Here is a 17,199-nt window from a genome sequence, read left to right on the forward strand (position 1 = left end):
GTAATAAAATTAATATTACAATCAATTAACCTGTTGTTCAATGAACACACAGTGTTAATTGTTTATTAATTCTAAGAAATGTTCATTTCCAGGTTATGGGAAATAACAATCTTATTCTACTAAAAGCCTGTAGTCAGGACCGACATGAACAGGGACTCCTGTATATGAGCGCAAAACACAGACAACCTTACGTGTGACATGAACAAGACTTTATTAACTAGACTAAACACTTAAACTACTCTAACATTTACACACATACATGCATACAGTTTACCAAGAGAGAGAGAGAGCTAAAGCAGAGTACAGGAAAGCAAGAAGTTACAGCATTGTTGGACATTCAGCAGATCAACAGCCTTGAGCAAACCATCAGTGTAGTTTTAACAGGCCCATCTTTAAAAGGGGTAAGGATACTCAATGTATCCGATAATGAGACTAAGTTTGATACTTGCATGTCTCTCCAAGTTGAATTAAAACGGTCCTGATGCAATTTGTGGAGGCTCCCGTTGAATCTTTGCTGATATTGTCTTGATGAAAGAGAACCAGTTGGATTCAGAGGATCTTTGGTGAATGGAAGGTCTAGGCCGAGGCCTGGCACAAGCTTGGGTTCCTTAGAAGCTTCTAGCTTCTTAAAGCATCATCTTGACGTCAGCATTTGTCAGTAAAAAAAGAAGAAGAGGAGGAAGAGCAGGAAGAGAGGGCTTGGTCTTGTGATCAGTGTATATAAAGGGTGAAGATGTCACACCCTCTTGAGGTGTCTGAGCCAATAAGGAGTTGCCCCCTCGGAGGGAAGTTTTACGAGTCTTTGTTCTGTAGCAAGATATTAGCATAAGACACTGGATTGGATGTTTGAGAGAAGAACCCTCTAGATTCCTATAATACTAACATGTCACAGAGTTAGTAACATGTAACATGAATTACCAAATAGGAAATGAAAGTTGGAGTCCGTAGATACCAAACATGTTGCCAGTGTGATTTCAGTTAACTATACATTTGCAACTATGGAACATTAATACCAAAATAGTTCAAAAGAGAGAATTAATACATAGAATAAAGCCTATAAAAGGAAAGTCATGAGATGGGAAAATTGGATACATGTTTATACATTTCCCAAGTGGTTATATAGAGAATACATAGGATTAAGAGAGTTTATTTGTCCTTCTCAGGAAGAATGAGTCACTAGTCTCTACAGCATTCTTCTGGATCATAAAAGTACCATATAACTGTAACAGGACACCTAGTTGTGCCTGTGTGCTAGCTACACTTGGGATGCTGGTTGCAGTTTTAGGGGGATGGGTTCAGAGAACTTTGATAGTGAGAGTGAGTTTATGGGTAATTCATTAAATACAATGAATAATTGTGTGGCTGATTGGTCCAGACACTACATCCCCCCCTTTCGATCGTTGTTGTTCTTTCTATGGACAACAGCGAATGACGTTGAAGGTGTAGAAAGATCAGACACACCACTGGCACACACGGCTGGAAGGCTGTGATGGGCTCTGGTTGTATGTGTCTCTTGGAGTGGTGGTCGTTCCATGGCGGTTGATGTAGACAGTAGACAAGCTCAGGTCTCTGAGCTGGTGTTGTGTGAGTGGTCAGAAGCTTGTACTTCTGAGTACTCCTCAGGTAAGAACTGTTCAAGGAGCTATCTTACTAGCGTTAGAAGCTCCTGCAGGTCCGATGCAGGCGTGTCCAGTCGTCCTTGTGCTGCCTGCTGTTGGAGGTCCTGCTGTGTCTGCAGGAAGAGGATGCTCCCATCCCTGGCTTCTCCCTGTGGTAGGTCTGGTACCTGGGTCTGTCTGAATTAATCCTTCTCCTTCTGCAGCTGCAGAGGATTTCAGGAAATTGGCTGATAATGTGTCAAGCAGAAGGCTTTGGCTTCCCCCTCTGTACCTCTGTGCTTGGCTGGGGGAGGTTCTTCTGCTGACTCCATGCGGTGAAGTGAGATGTTTCTCCTGCAATGGTTCTGTTTGCTGCAGGTAAGAGAGTCTCAGTTCTCTTTTCTTCTGTGTCTCTATTCTGTCAGGGTCCTTGTGTCTGTCCCGAGCCTCCATCTCTAGCTGGTCTATGTGGCTTTTAGCATGCATCAGCTCCTTGTGAGTCTCTGTGATCTGGAGTTTGAGGTTGTTCACCTCCTGTTTCAAAACAGCGAGGATGTGGGCCAAGAAGAAGTTGACTTTAGTCAGATCATTGTGATCACACCTCTGGTTTGAGTCATCTGCCTTTACTTCTCTTCCATCTTTGTCCAGTTGCTTTTGGGCTCTGGTGCTGTAACTGATCAGCAGCACTGGTTAGGAGGGTGTTCCTCACGACACATAGCCAGTCCTTTTGGTCTGCCATCTGGGCAGTTAGGCTGAGCATCTGCAACATTTAGGCACGCTTGTGGTGAGAGTAAGGGCAAGAGACTACTGCAAGATCAAACAGAATTTAGGGCTAAAGGCACAGTGAGCAGCCAGGTGTATAAAATACAGCTAGGTTTAATAAATGACTTAAGATGGTTCTTGTGGTCAAATTATTTCTTAGTATTTCTTACTGATGGCTCACAACAGGCTTGACCTCTGAACAAATGGAAAAGAGAAAGAGAGAGGAAGAGGAGAGCTTTCCTATTAGATTGTGCTTATTAGTGGAGCTCAAAATTATGCCATAGCAATCATTCAGATTCCTTTGTAACTGGCTCATAAAATTGAAGCAACTGTTGTAAATAAACAAAATCAAGAAGGAGAGTGTGTCTATTTGCTTGTGGTTATATTGGGAAATTAAACCACACAAGACTGAACAGGAAAATGTAAGTAAATCACATAGATGAAAGAAATAATACTAGTAAAAACAAATAGCTGACTGCTATTATAATTAAAATCAATAAAATATTTAAAGAAGTGATTAAAACAGCAGAATGACCTGGTATTGGGAATAGTCAATAGCACTAGTGATTGACAATTAGATTAGCTTTGGAAATCACTCTATAGTTGGTCACGGCTGCAGCGTGTTCAGGACCACACCATGTGTGTGTCCCTCCCAGAAGTTTAGTCAACGTGCTATTGAAAAATCTCAATAAATCCTAGAATTCTTCTTTAGTTAAACAGTTTACATGTAATTAAATTTAGATTTAATTACCCTAGTAACTGCAGATTTAGCTGAACAGTGTTCAGGGAGAAATGCACCTAAGTGCAGGTGAAATTAGCTGAGAAGAATTAAAGGTAAGGAAAGAGAGAAATCAGAAAACCAGGAATGTGGTTAAGGGAAATTGGTTTAGATCAGTTCACACTGCATACACACAAGCTATAGTTAAAGGCTTCACGTAAATGATGGTAACCACTAACTGTAGAAGCTATTAGTTAGCTTAGCCTGAGGTGCAGGGCTGCTAGGTGAGGTTAGCTTAGCCACCTAGCCTGGTTTGTTTACAATATGGCGTCACAGGGTGATGAGTTAGCACTTCCTGTGACAAGTCGTTGTCATGGGAACCAATGCACATCTGGGCAATTCAAACAGTTTATTGAGACTGTCTGCTCATTTCAAACAAGTTACGTATAGAGTTAAAATGTGACGCTTATACTTTCAGATTTTCAAAAACTTGATATTACATTCAGTAAAATGCAAATATGTTTTGGCATTTGCAAATTTTACTCATGTAAACTCTTCTCTCTACTTTAAACAACGTCTTGTACTTGTTTAAAGGGTAATTACACAGTTTGCTGTAAGTCAAAGCTTGTTTAAGCATATATAGTTAAGTCCGTCTTGTGCATGAATACTGATATTCCTTTCAGCGAGTGAAACACAGTTTTGGTCAAAAGGTAGCTACGCTTGTAGATGCAGCCAAAGTTTAGATGAATGACATCAATCTTAACTATAAAAGGGGAGCATTACCCAAATCTACATTTATATAACACTGTACTGAGATTCATTCATCAGAAACAGGTTAAGCAATACTGCAATTGGTATTTCTCCAACCAAAGCAGAATAATCAATTCTGGTACAGTTTACATGTCGCTGAGCTGAGATTCCTTCGTCAACACAGGCTTACGCTCTAATACTGAGATTAGGATTTCTTCGCTAAAAACAGATTAACTTTACACTGATACCATTTGAACATATGCTAAAATGTGTCAAGAGTAGACTCTTTCAGTTACAGTAGAGATGTCAATTCAAGCTATCACTTTATCAGCATCTAACAAGCCAGCAATTAGTGACCAAAATGCGCATCGTCTGACATATTCTGACTGGAATTATCAAATGCACACTTTTAAGTTGACAGTGGTTTAAGCTCATAACCTTTGTTTATTCATGCCCATTTCATTCTCCACCATTTAAATATATAACGAATGTAGCGGTTATTAATCAATTTATGGATGAAATATGAATATAATAATTCATAAGGTTATGAATAAATTATGATTCATATATCGACCCAACGGGGAATTAAACATATATTGTGAATCAATTACAACGAATTATAATCAATTACATATATGATTAGTTCTGGTTTAATAATTATTTACAGAAACTGTTCTTTTGTCCAGCAAACTAAGTCCCTCACAGAATATTATAAACGGAGTTATTCTCTGGCCATGAAAATAACTTGCTATTAGCATAAAGCGATCGAAAAACGTTAAAGTGACTTGGTCTTCAGTTGAAAGAACGAACAGAACAATCGAGCATGAATTAAGTGTTTAATATATGCAGCTATGTCTACAGAGATTATACGTCTAAATTATATACAGAAGTATACACATATATATACAAGAGTGGAAGTAGAGAAGGAAAGAGAGAAGGAAAGTAGCAAACTCACAACCAGTCCTAAGCCAGCACGGAAATCAGTTTCATCATCTAAGATTGAGAAACGGCAGTATACTTGCATTGGTTGCGTGTGTCGAATTTCAGGTTAGCGCTGGTGCAGTTCGGTGGCTTCCTCCGTTCCGCGGGAAAGCTTGAAGTGAGGACTTGAGAGTGAGTTTCGCTGGAAGATGGCGATCCCGAAGCTGAGCGCGATGGCAGCGCGTGGTCACCGGAGATGTCCGGGAAAAACGTGCACGAGATGCTCGTGAGACAATCGGGAGAGAGCACAAGAAATTGTGCGTCTTTGCTTTTATGACAAATAAGCCGACACACCTCCTTGAGGTGGGGTAGCCAATAACATGGGTGCAAAGTTGGCGGGAAAGCTTTCCCTTTGTTTGGCCTCACGACTTAATCTGCATGATTTATGATTATCAGATCAGATTTCGAAATGGAGTGCATTCTTCACAGTATCATCAAACACATAGAAAAATGCATTTGTCAGCTGTGTGACATATCTCAGTGAATAGCTCGTGTCCGGAGCTTTACGGAGAGATCAAACTCGACAGATCAGAAAGGCATAGACAAGAAGTTATGGTTTACAGACAGAATTCCCCTATTAAAATGCACACTAGCACAAATACACTCATTTAAACACTAGGAAACATGCATAGGCTCTAAACTATATCATGTATATATTCCAGCATAGTGGTAGTTCACATATACAGTTAAAAATGTATGATTGTGTGTTTTCGTGTGTGCCTGTGTGTGTGGGTGTTGGAATGTGGATCTGGTCAGTCTCTGGGGGGGGTGCTCCTTTTGAAGTCACCAAAGTGAGGAAGTTGGACTTTTCTGTTTTACCGTCGCAGGCCCACAAACCTGCCGAAAGTCACAGCCGTCCGGCGCCGATTTAGTGATTTATAAACAAAGTTCACCAGGTTAAAAGCGTTCTGAAAACTCCAAAGTTTATTGACTCTGAACGGATCCATCCAGGCGTTACAATATCTAGTATGTTTGGTGCTGTTGTGTTTTGATTTGCACGAACTCAAATGATTGTTTAACTCCTGTACTGATGCATTCAGATGTTCACCAGTTTTGCTTGTGAAAATATTGCTGATGATTGCTGTTTTTATCCAGCTATTTTATGCACATTTTAGGATATCGCATACAAAAACACTGGATAGAAATCCAAGATGTGCATAAATGTCTTTATGTGCTCAATTGAGTCGGATAAACTTTTTATCTGATAAAGCCCAAAATATACTTTTTACGTGTATGCAAGAGTCAGCATCAGATTTTTGGTTGCACATGCGCGTACAATTTTTTTGCTGTAATTATTTTATCCACAAGGTGGCAACTGTGTCCTGAGGGCATCGATTCACAAGGTAAACTTCATAAACAGAACAGACCAGGGGTCTCATTTATAAAGCGTGTGTACGCACAAAACGGGTCTGGAAACGTGCGTACGCCAGACTCCGGGGTATGTTTTTGCTTGTAAATCCTGTGCTACTGCATGGGGAGGGGGTCTAGCATTACTTCATAAAGAGAACCCAGCTAACTGTGGCTACATACTCTTCATTTGAATCCATTACCCTAAAAATCAACGGGGCTATTCCTACCATTCTCATGACTATCTACTACCCCCCTAAAAACAATCCCATCTTTTTAACTGAACTTTCTGAGCTTCTGACTTATCTATGTCCCATGTCTTCAAATGTTATCATGCTGGGTGATGTTAACATTCATATATATAATGTCAGTAACACAAGCACAAGTGAATTTTTATCTTGTCTGGATAGTTTTGGTATGCAGCAATTCACTAATTTGCCCACTCATCCTCGATCTCATTTGCATTTTTGATCGAGATCATCTACAGTCACTACCAGTGTTTTGGGCCCGCTTTTATTCATTATCTATCTACTCCCGCTTGGTAGGGCTGGGCGATATATCGCATGCGATTCTCACGCGCATTTCTTCAGTAAAGCCGGTTCCCTGATTACCGCTAAATCGCCATCACCTGCTTTCAAATGGAGCGGCATTTAATAGCCAGAGCCGTAGTTCACTGATAAGCCACGTTCATATCGCAGATGAATCGCCTTCGATAATGAACGCGATATTTGCGTGGCTTATCAGTGAACTACGGCTCTGTCTGTTAAATGGCGCACCATTTGAAAGCAGGTGATGGCGATTTAGCGGTAATCAGGGAACCGGCTTTACTGATGAAATGCGCGTGAGAATCGCATGTGATATATCGCCCAGCCCTACCGCTTGGTCACATTTTCAGGAAATATGGTATTCACTTTCACTGCTACGCCAATGACACCCTCTCTACCTGTCTTTCAAAACCCCTGATTCTTTTCCTCCGCCTTCTTTGTCCAGTTGTTTAGCTGAAATTAAAGACTGGCTTTCAGCTAACTTTTTAAAACTTAATAGCAATAAAACCGAGGTTCTACTTGTAGGCACAAGATCTGCTCTGATAAAATCTGACCATTTTTCTGTAGATATCAATCAACATGCCATTTATCCTTCTCCACAGGTTAAGAGTTGGGTGTTATTCTGCATAGCGCACTTTCATTTGAAGCCCATATTAATAATATTCTGCATACTGCATACTTTCATCTGAGTAATATTAATCATCTCTGTCCTTCCCTCACAATGTACATTCCATGCACTTCACAGTCTGGACCAACTTCTGGTCCAGGCCCTGGTCATTTCTAGGCTTGATTACTGCAATGCACTTCTGGCTGGACTGCCATCATGCACAATCAAATGCTCGCATCAAATTCAAGGCGTTGACGCTTGCTTACAGATCTACCACAGGCTCAGCACCTCCTACTTCCACTCACTCTTACGAGTCTACACTCCTACCAGAAACCTGCGCTCATTAAAGGAGCGAAGGCTTGTGGTACCATCACAGAGAGGCACGAAATCACTTTCCAGAACATTCTCATTCACTGTCCCTGGCTGGTGGAACGATCTTCCTGCCTCCATCCGGAATGCGGAATCCCTGGCAATATTCAAAAGACAGCTGAAAACCCATCTCTTTCGTGAGCACTTAACCTCATCTTGATAAAAAAAAAAAAAATGAAAAAAAAAAAATATTATACCTATCCTTTCACTTCCTCTCTATTGTAGCTTATGATACTCTGAGTACTGCCGATACCTCTTATTGTGAGCACTTCTTGTCTATTTGCTTCGTCATGACGACTCGCTTGTTGTATTCCTCACTTGTAAGTCGCTTTGGATAAAAGCGTCTGCCAAATGAATAAATGTAAATGTCTCGCTCCTCCGTATCTTACTGATCTTCTACATATTTATACCCCTTCACGCACTCTAAGATCTTCACTCACACTCTGTCTTGTGTTACCACGTATACGCTTAACTACCATGGGAGCCAGAACTTTTAGCCATGCGACCCCTCGCCTATGGAACTCTCTCCCTCTCGATATCCGTAAAAATGACAGTCTGCATACTTTTAAATCTTGTCTTAAGACCTTAAGACCTTTTTACCCAGCCTTTTTTATAACTTACTTATTGTTCTACTGTTTCTATGATGCATGTGTGCTTTTAAGTTGTTGTGATGCTAAAGGCATTTGTTTATTGTTATTTATCTATTTACCTTATTTTTTTATTGCTTGTTTGCTTGTAAGGTGACCTTGGGTGTTATGAAAGGCGCCGTTAAATAAAATGCATTATTATTATTATTATTATTATTATTATGCTCTTCTGAACATTCAGCCTGAGACCAAGAGACTCGAGGTGGCGATTATATATATATATATATATATATATATATATATATATATATATATATATATATATATATATTTTGTCACGACCGGCTCACTGCCGTGACAAATGAAAATGGAGGACACAATCGGATGGTTTGGTTGCAACAAAAGATTTATTTAACATAAATAGAAAAGTATAAAACAAGAAATTAACAAAACAGCAACTTCTGTCTGACACATGATCAGCGTGTCAGACAGAACTAGCTTCAAATTAATAATAACATCAAAATAAACGAACCAAAATCAGGGAAAAAACAACCAGAAGCAAGTTCGAGAGAGCGCACACCAAACAAAGTCCAAACTTTATAGGGGAAGAACAGGTGTAAATAGTTCCGTTGATGAGTCTCCCAACCACACCCACCGGCCGGCCACTGCAGGAAAGGAGAGACTCGTCACACACCCCCCCCTAAAAGAAAAAGACCAGAGTCTTTAACAACAAATCAAATCTCCACAAAATTCCAGTAGTCCACGTATTAAGATATTCAATCCCAAATCACTGTCTTAACTCCCCAACTCCTTCCAGCAACCGTGGCGCCTAGGAAGCAAATTAAGAAAAGAACAGAGACGAAGACAAGGAGAAATAGGACAAATCCTATAACATTTAAACTACATGGACACGAGACAAGGCATCGGCAGTTAGGTTTTCTGAGCCTTTAATGTGGCGAATCTCTAGCAGGTATCCCTGTAAAAACAAACACCACCTCATCAACCTTTGATTGGGATTCTGTAAAGAATGGAGAAAAACTAACGGATTGTGATCCGTAAAAACCACCAGCGGTCCCGCCGACGAATCCACATACACTCCAAAGTGTTGCAGAGCCCAAATCAAAGCAAGAGCTTCCTTTTCAATCACTGAATAATTAAGTTGGTAAGAATTAAACTTTCTAGAAAAGAAGCCAACTGGGTGATTGATACCATCTTCAGAAGTCTGTAACAAAACTGCACCAGCACCCACATTGCTGGCATCCACCTGCAACTGAAACGCTTGGTCAAATTTCGGAGCTCTTAAAACAGGACCCTCTGTAAGGAGCATTTTTATTTTTTCGAATGCTTGCTGACAACTCGAAGTCCAGCGAAAGTCCACTCCTCCCCGCAATAAATTTGTCAGGGGGGCCACCACTGTAGAAAAGTTTCTACAAAAACAACGATAAAACCCTACCATTCCAAGGAATCGCATAAGTTCTTTTTTGGTAGTAGGCGTAGGGTAATTATCAATCGCTTCTACTTTTACACGGACAGGGCGCACTTGGCCTTGCCCCACCACTTTCCCCAAGTAAATAACTGTGGCCTTGGCGAACTCACATTTTAATAAATTAACAGTCAAACTTGCCTTCACCAATCGATCAAATAGTGCTCTAATTTGAAGTATATGTTCATCCCAAGTTCGACTATACACGACGACGTCATCTAAGTACACAGCGCATCCCTTCAAACCAGAAATAACTTTATTCATTAAACGCTGGAAAGTAGCGGGAGCGTTGCGCAGCCCGAAACTCATAACCTTATACGAAAATAATCCAGACGGTACAATGAAAGCAGAAATTTCTCGAGCTCTTTCAGTTAAAGGCACCTGCCAGTAACCTTTAAGTAGATCAAATTTGCTAACGAATTTAGCGTTTCCCACCTGATCAATACAGTCCTCAATTCGAGGCAATGGAAACGAATCGGGTTTTGTTACAGCATTTACCTTTCGGTAATCAGTACAAAATCTATACGATCCATCAGATTTACTCACCAACAGTGATGGAGAAGCCCAGCTAGAAGAAGGTGGTTCAGCGATATCATTTTTTAACATATAGTCAATTTCGCTCTCTAGATATTTTTTCTTATTCATAGACACTCGATAATAACGCTGACGAATTGGAGCAGAATCTCCCACATCAATGTCGTGTTCAATGAGATTTGTACGAGATGGAGTATCGGGAAACAGCGTAATATATTCAAAAATCAAATTGATCAAATCCGTACGTTGCACCTCTGTTAAATAACTAAATCGATCGTGCAAAGAGCTTAATGCTTCCGAATTGTGTAGCCGACCTTGAAGAATAGAATCTCCAGGATCAATCTCATCCTGGTCCCCACTTATCAAAATGGAGTTGGTTGACAATTCAGCATCATTATTACAGGCAAAAGAACCTGCAAGCAAAACAGGTTTAATACCAGAATCAGATACATCAACTTTTTCTTCATTTATTTTATCAACACAATCTTCGGAACCATAAAAAGGTTTTAACAAATTTACATGACACACTCTAGTTTTCTTTCTCCGATCTGGTGTATTGATCAAATAATTAAGATCAGACATTTTACGAGCAACGACATATGGACCCGCAAATTTGGCCTGGAAAGGTGATCCAACAATAGGCAACAAGGCAAGGACCTGATCACCCGATTGAAATGAACGCAATTCTGTACGACGATCAAAGAGTCGTTTCATGCGATCTTGAGCTTTACTCAAAGATGCCTTTGCCAATTGACACGCCTCAAAAATATGTCTGCGAAAATCACTCACATAAGACAGGATATTTTTAGGTGGATCAAATTTTTTCCAATCTGCTGACAAAACAGATAATGGACCACGTACATCATGACCAAAAACAAGGTCGTTCGGACTAAATCCAGTGCTCTCCTGAGCGGCTTCTCGAGCGGACATCATAAGCCAAGGTAACCCAGCTTCCCAATCCTTTCCCATCTGAACACAGTAAGATCTTAATAAAGATTTCAATGTTTGGTGAAATCTTTCCAGTGCTCCCTGACTTTGAGCGTGAAAAGGACTGGAAAGATTATGTCGAATATTAAGTTGTTTTAAAACTTGACCAAACAATTTGGAAGTAAAATGACTCCCCTGATCAGACTGAATTATTCGTGGTATACCGAAAACAGAGATAAACTGAGTCAGTGCTTTTACAACTAACTTTGCAGTTATAGAACGTATCGGGTACACAGCTGGATATCTAGTCACTTGGCACATTACAGTAAGCAAATATTCATTTCCAGCTTTTGACCGAGGTAACGGCCCAACACAATCCACAATAAGATGTTCAAAGGGTTGGCCTATAACAGGAATTGGATACAAAGGAGCAGGTTTCATAGACTGGTTCGGCTTTCCCGTAAGCTGACATGTTTGACAAGATTTTATATACTTCGATATATCACGTTTCAATTTTGGCCAAAAGAAACGTTTCAAAAGCAACTTGTAGGTCTTTTTTACTCCTAAATGACCAGATGTGTCATGTGCGGTTTGTAAAACAAGTTGATGGAGAGACTGAGGTACTACAATTTGTTGTACAGGATCGCCAAGTACAAATTCTCCATGCGGCACCCACTTTCGCACCAGAACATCCTCCTCAAGATAATATCCAGAAGGAAGATTGATGATAGTATCATACGGGACAACTCGGTCAAACAACTCAGTAAGTGTAACGTCTGCTTTTTGTTCTTTAATCAACTCGTCGCGTGACACGGACAAAAGGGAAGGGATTTCTACAATTGTATTCACCCTATTAGTTTCAGACTCACCATTAGTTTTTTTTTTACTCATAGATCGCGTTATTACGCATGACGGAAACACATTTGAGGAACAAGTAAAATTTTCATCACTTGCCTCAAAAGTCGACACAGATGGTATAACCACCAAATTCGGTGTAGTATTCTTGCAAACTCGTTCACCAGCCAAATTATTTCCCAAGATTACCTGTACTTCTTCCACAGGCAAACAGGAACGCACAGCAACTTCCACTTCTCCCTGGATCAAGTCAGAATGCAGAACAATTTTATGTAGGGGAACAGACAACACATTCAAACCAATACCCCTAATCAACACATTGTTTCCACTGTAAGGCCGTGTGTCCACCAGAGCGTTTTTAGCCAGCTGAAAACGCTAGGCGCTCCGCTTAAAACGCCCGTCTGTGAGCGCTTGAGAGCGCTTCTGTAGCGCAGCATTTTTTTTTTCTGTTGAGACGCTTTGTTGCTATGATACGGAATATCCGCGCTGTTACTTATAACTGATTTTGCAGGTAATTTGTTTCAGACTTAAAATGTTCACACAATGTGAAATTACTTTGCTATGTATTTTTGGAGAGCAGCAATATTAATTTTTCATCCATTTTGTATCGTTCTCTGCTTGTTGATGTCGCTGTACAGCAAGAATGTTGTGACGGTTGGCCGGTGTAGTATTTGTCCCGCCCCTCCTCCATTCTGATTGGACGGCTGGCTAAAAAGTGACAGTGATGAGCGCAGCGTTTTACTCAAAGTTGAACATTCTTCAACTCGAGGCGACCAGTAAAAAACGCCCAGCTCTCAGCGCCTCGTTACGCTCCTGGCGTTTAAAAAAAGCGGCGCTCCCATTGAAAACAATTGAAAAAGTACGCTAGAAGCTGGAAAAACCGCTTTGGTGGACACACGGCCTAAGAGTCATTTGAAAAAGGTAAAACAGACTCTAAAACAAAAGTTTCTGACGATCCAGTATCACGGAGAATTTTGACTGGTACATCCTCTGTAGAATTAAGCAACCTCACAGAACCATCTGTAACAAATGGAGAAAATGTTGAGACACATGAAGGAATTTTCTGTACATTACTGATTTCCGAAGCAGTCACAGCCAGAGCAACAGACTTCACTGAAGAATTAGATTTTGTTTTAGCAATTTCTTTTACTTTCAGTGATGGACACTCATTCTTCCAGTGACCAAACGCATGACAATAATTACATATGTTTGCTCTATCGTCTTCATCAACAGAAACAAAACGTTGTCTGTCAGATGAAGCACGAACAAATTTAGAAGATCTGCTGGAAGATCTGCTGGAATCATACCACCGGTCATTCTGAAAATTCTCTCCACCAACTTTGGTAGAAGGGATTTTACGAATCAGAAAAAAATCATCAGCCATAACGGCCGCCTCATATGCAGTGTCGGGTTTACGCTCACTTATGTATGTTGCTACACGCGTTGAAACAGAGTTTTTAAACTGTTCAAGCAACATCAACTCTTTTAAATCGTTGAGTGTTTTCACATTAGAAGCTGTACACCAACGATTGAAATGAACTGAAATATCATGCACAAACTCAACATGCGTTTGAGACTCATTTCTCTTCCAGGACCTAAATTTTTGTCTATAGGCCTCTGGGACCAATTCGTATGCCTTCAATACAGCATCTTTAACAGTCAAATAATGCTTAGCATCTTCCACACTAAGAGGCGAATATGCTTCTTGAGCTTTGCCTGTAAAAACAGACTGCAACATGAGTGTACGATCGTCATCTGGCCAATTACGTGCCTCTGCCATGCACTCAAACAACAAAAAGAAGCGTTCAACATCTTTTTCGTCAAACTTGGGGATTAATCTCATATTAGTCACTATATCAGATTTATAAGGAACTAAATCACGTTCTACACCTCCAGTTAAAGAAAGTTTACCATCCCTTATTAGATCTAAATGATAACGTTCAAGATCAAGTTGTTGTTGTTGTAACTGAACTTTAGACATCTCGACACGATTTTGCGCTTCTAACATTTTCTCTTTCATCTCATTTTGAATTAACAACAATTGTTTGTGTTGCTCAAATGTTAAATGAGACATTGTAGACATATTACCGAAATCTGACATAAATCTAGCGTTAGCGTCAGTTCTGGCAGGTCACGTCAGTCAAGCTTGCATCAGCTGACTCCCAGGTGACTTGCGTCTACCTATAGGAATACGATGCCTATCACAGCATCTATATATAAGCTCCTCAGTATTATCAGCAGCTATTGCATTCTCAGGAGCAAATTATATGGCGAATTTGACAGGCAAACAGCATCATCTCACTAGGAATTGTGCAATCGGGAATTTAGCGGGAGGGATTCGTGGATTTCACCTCTCATACACGCGAATTCGCAGCATTGATCATAAGCCAACTGACTGGAAACGACTGAGTTAACATTAGCATTGCTTCTCGCATCGCTGCAATTAGACATGGACTCGCAGTTCAGATGGATCTGCACTCCCCGCATGAAGAAGCGTTTCAAGAGAAGATCAAACATCCACTTCGGCTATTTCACTCAACTTCATCTCTGAATGTTTCCACGAAGCTAAGCTAAGTTCCTTTTAATGCTCATTGTTTAAAGCTAACTCATGCTGTTGTTAAAGCTATCAGTGTTGCTTAGGCTTCTAGTCCTTCTCAGTAAAATTGTTTTTGCAAAGCTTTTGCGATCGTATTTGGCGATGTGCTTTACTTATCTGTTGTCGTGGCAACCGGCTCGACGCTGTGCACGCTTATCGGGTCGCTTTCGTTTGTATAGCAACATACACGCTGGTCGGATCGCCTGTGTTTAGCGCTATACATCGCAGATTCAGGCAGCTTGCAGTAGAGACAGAAAACAACTATTCATGGTGCAAACGGATTTTCTGCTGTGGCGCAGCACATAGTAAACATTGTTTTTCTCAAAGCTATAGTGCATTGGAAACGCTCGTTCTTAAAGGTTTAACAGTTAGTTGCTTTTGGAACAGCCGTTCTTAAAGCTACATTGCTATTGAAAATGCTCCTTCTTAAAGCTATAGTTGCTATTTAGAACAAGCTGTTCTTAAGGCTATCTAGCTGCTATGGAAGGCAAAAATATAAGAGAAAAAAAAAAAAAAAAAAAATTTTTTTTGCTTGTTACCGAAGCTCTAGTGTCATTGCTGCATATTATAAGCACATACTGTGAGGTTTCTATTCAACCCTAACAACATCGAACTTGATCCCGTAGGAGTGTGAAATCATGGGAGTCGTCATCTTCACTTTCACAGCCGAAGGAATCAGCCCGACTGGAGCAGAAATTGTTCATGATGAGGAAGCACTGTATTCGTGCCTAGCTGCATGCTGCATCTAACTCAGAGCTATTGCTGCGGGTGTATGCTTCCCCGACCAGACTACCATAGTTTTTACTAGTCTGTGATTTACAACATGCTTGTTGTATCAGTTTGCTGCCGCTAGGGGTGTAAGCTTCCCCCAATAGGAGAAATAAATAAATAATAAATAAATATGTATTAGGCAATGGGTGTATGCTTCCCCGACTAGACTGCCGGTAATGGTGTAAGCTTCCCCCATTATATGTATAATATATAAAATTGCTAACTAAATGCACTACAACATGCTTGTTGTATGAGATTGCTGCCGCTACGGGTGTAAGCTTCCCCCATTCATTAATAAAAACACAACACTAGCCAGGCTCATTCCTCATTCAGGTAACTGCATTTTAAAGAAACATGCATTCAGATTTTCGCACTCAGTTTGTGTTGGGGGATTTCGGCATATAGTTTGTTTTGGGGGTTTATTGCTGCTCTCCCTGCTCTTATTCATGCTAAGCTGCATGGAGGCGCAGGGAGTTCTTGCCCAGAACAGAACCATACCGCCAATACAAACTCTATGCATTATCTATCATATTTGACGATAGTGGTCCTGACAGAACGTCTGAAGAGTGAGACTGTAAAACTCCACGTTCAATTAACTCAGTTTTTACCAGGGATTTAATATTGTCTTTTAAACGCTTATCTTGACTTACCAAGTTAATTTCATAATAACCTGCAAGTTCTAGCAACTGATCCTTAGTCAAATCATTCAACAAACTTTCAGATGGAGCACTAATAAATTCCTCAACCTTTGAGGCCATTGTAAAAGAGAAACACAGGCTACTTAATTTACAAAAAGATATTTGAGGGGTAGGACTTGGACAAACAGTTCCCTCTAACTAAATTTCAAAATTATCTAAACTCATCCCTAATCTTCGTACAGTTACTTGCAGTGGGTTTTTATACACTGTAAACCAGCGTTTGCAATGGCAACCAATTAATGAGTCACCATTACAAAACACGGACGTGTTCCCGAGACAACTGCTCTAACTGCTTTCACCGTACAAACAAAACAAACTAAAATAAAAAAAAAAATTCGGAGCATCCCGTTAAGGATACCCCGCTAAACCTAACTAGGGAAAAGCATATCCAACAATAAACCCACCCTCAAATATACAAATAGTAGCCGATACTTACCGAACCCGAACTCCCGTGAAGCAACGAAACAGAACCAAACCAACCATTGTATCCTCCAAATATTTTACAAAACCAACGATTTAACCAATATTACCAAAAGAAAAAAAAATATTAATTTAACGAATTAATCATCAAATTAACGAAAGTAACTATTTAACCAAACAAAATCACTTAAGTTTAAAGACGAGCCCCCACATTTGTCACGACCGGCTCACTGCCGTGACAAATGAAAATGGAGGACACAATCGGATGGTTTGGTTGCAACAAAAGATTTATTTAACATAAATAGAAAAGTATATAAAACAAGAAATTAACAAAACAGCAACTTCTGTCTGACACATGATCAGCGTGTCAGACAGAACTAGCTTCAAATTAATAATAACATCAAAATAAACGAACCAAAATCAGGGAAAAAACAACCAGAAGCAAGTTCGAGAGAGCGCACACCAAACAAAGTCCAAACTTTATAGGGGAAGAACAGGTGTAAATAGTTCCGTTGATGAGTCTCCCAACCACACCCACCGGCCGGCCACTGCAGGAAAGGAGAGACTCGTCACAATATATATAAAATTTATTTCATTTTATTTATTTTTTTTAACTAAACAGCTGACCACGGGCCTCATTTATAAACCATG

The sequence above is a fragment of the Megalobrama amblycephala genome, linkage group LG4 (assembly GCF_018812025.1).
Source record: "Megalobrama amblycephala isolate DHTTF-2021 linkage group LG4, ASM1881202v1, whole genome shotgun sequence".
In the NCBI taxonomy this organism is placed as follows: domain Eukaryota; kingdom Metazoa; phylum Chordata; class Actinopteri; order Cypriniformes; family Xenocyprididae; genus Megalobrama; species Megalobrama amblycephala.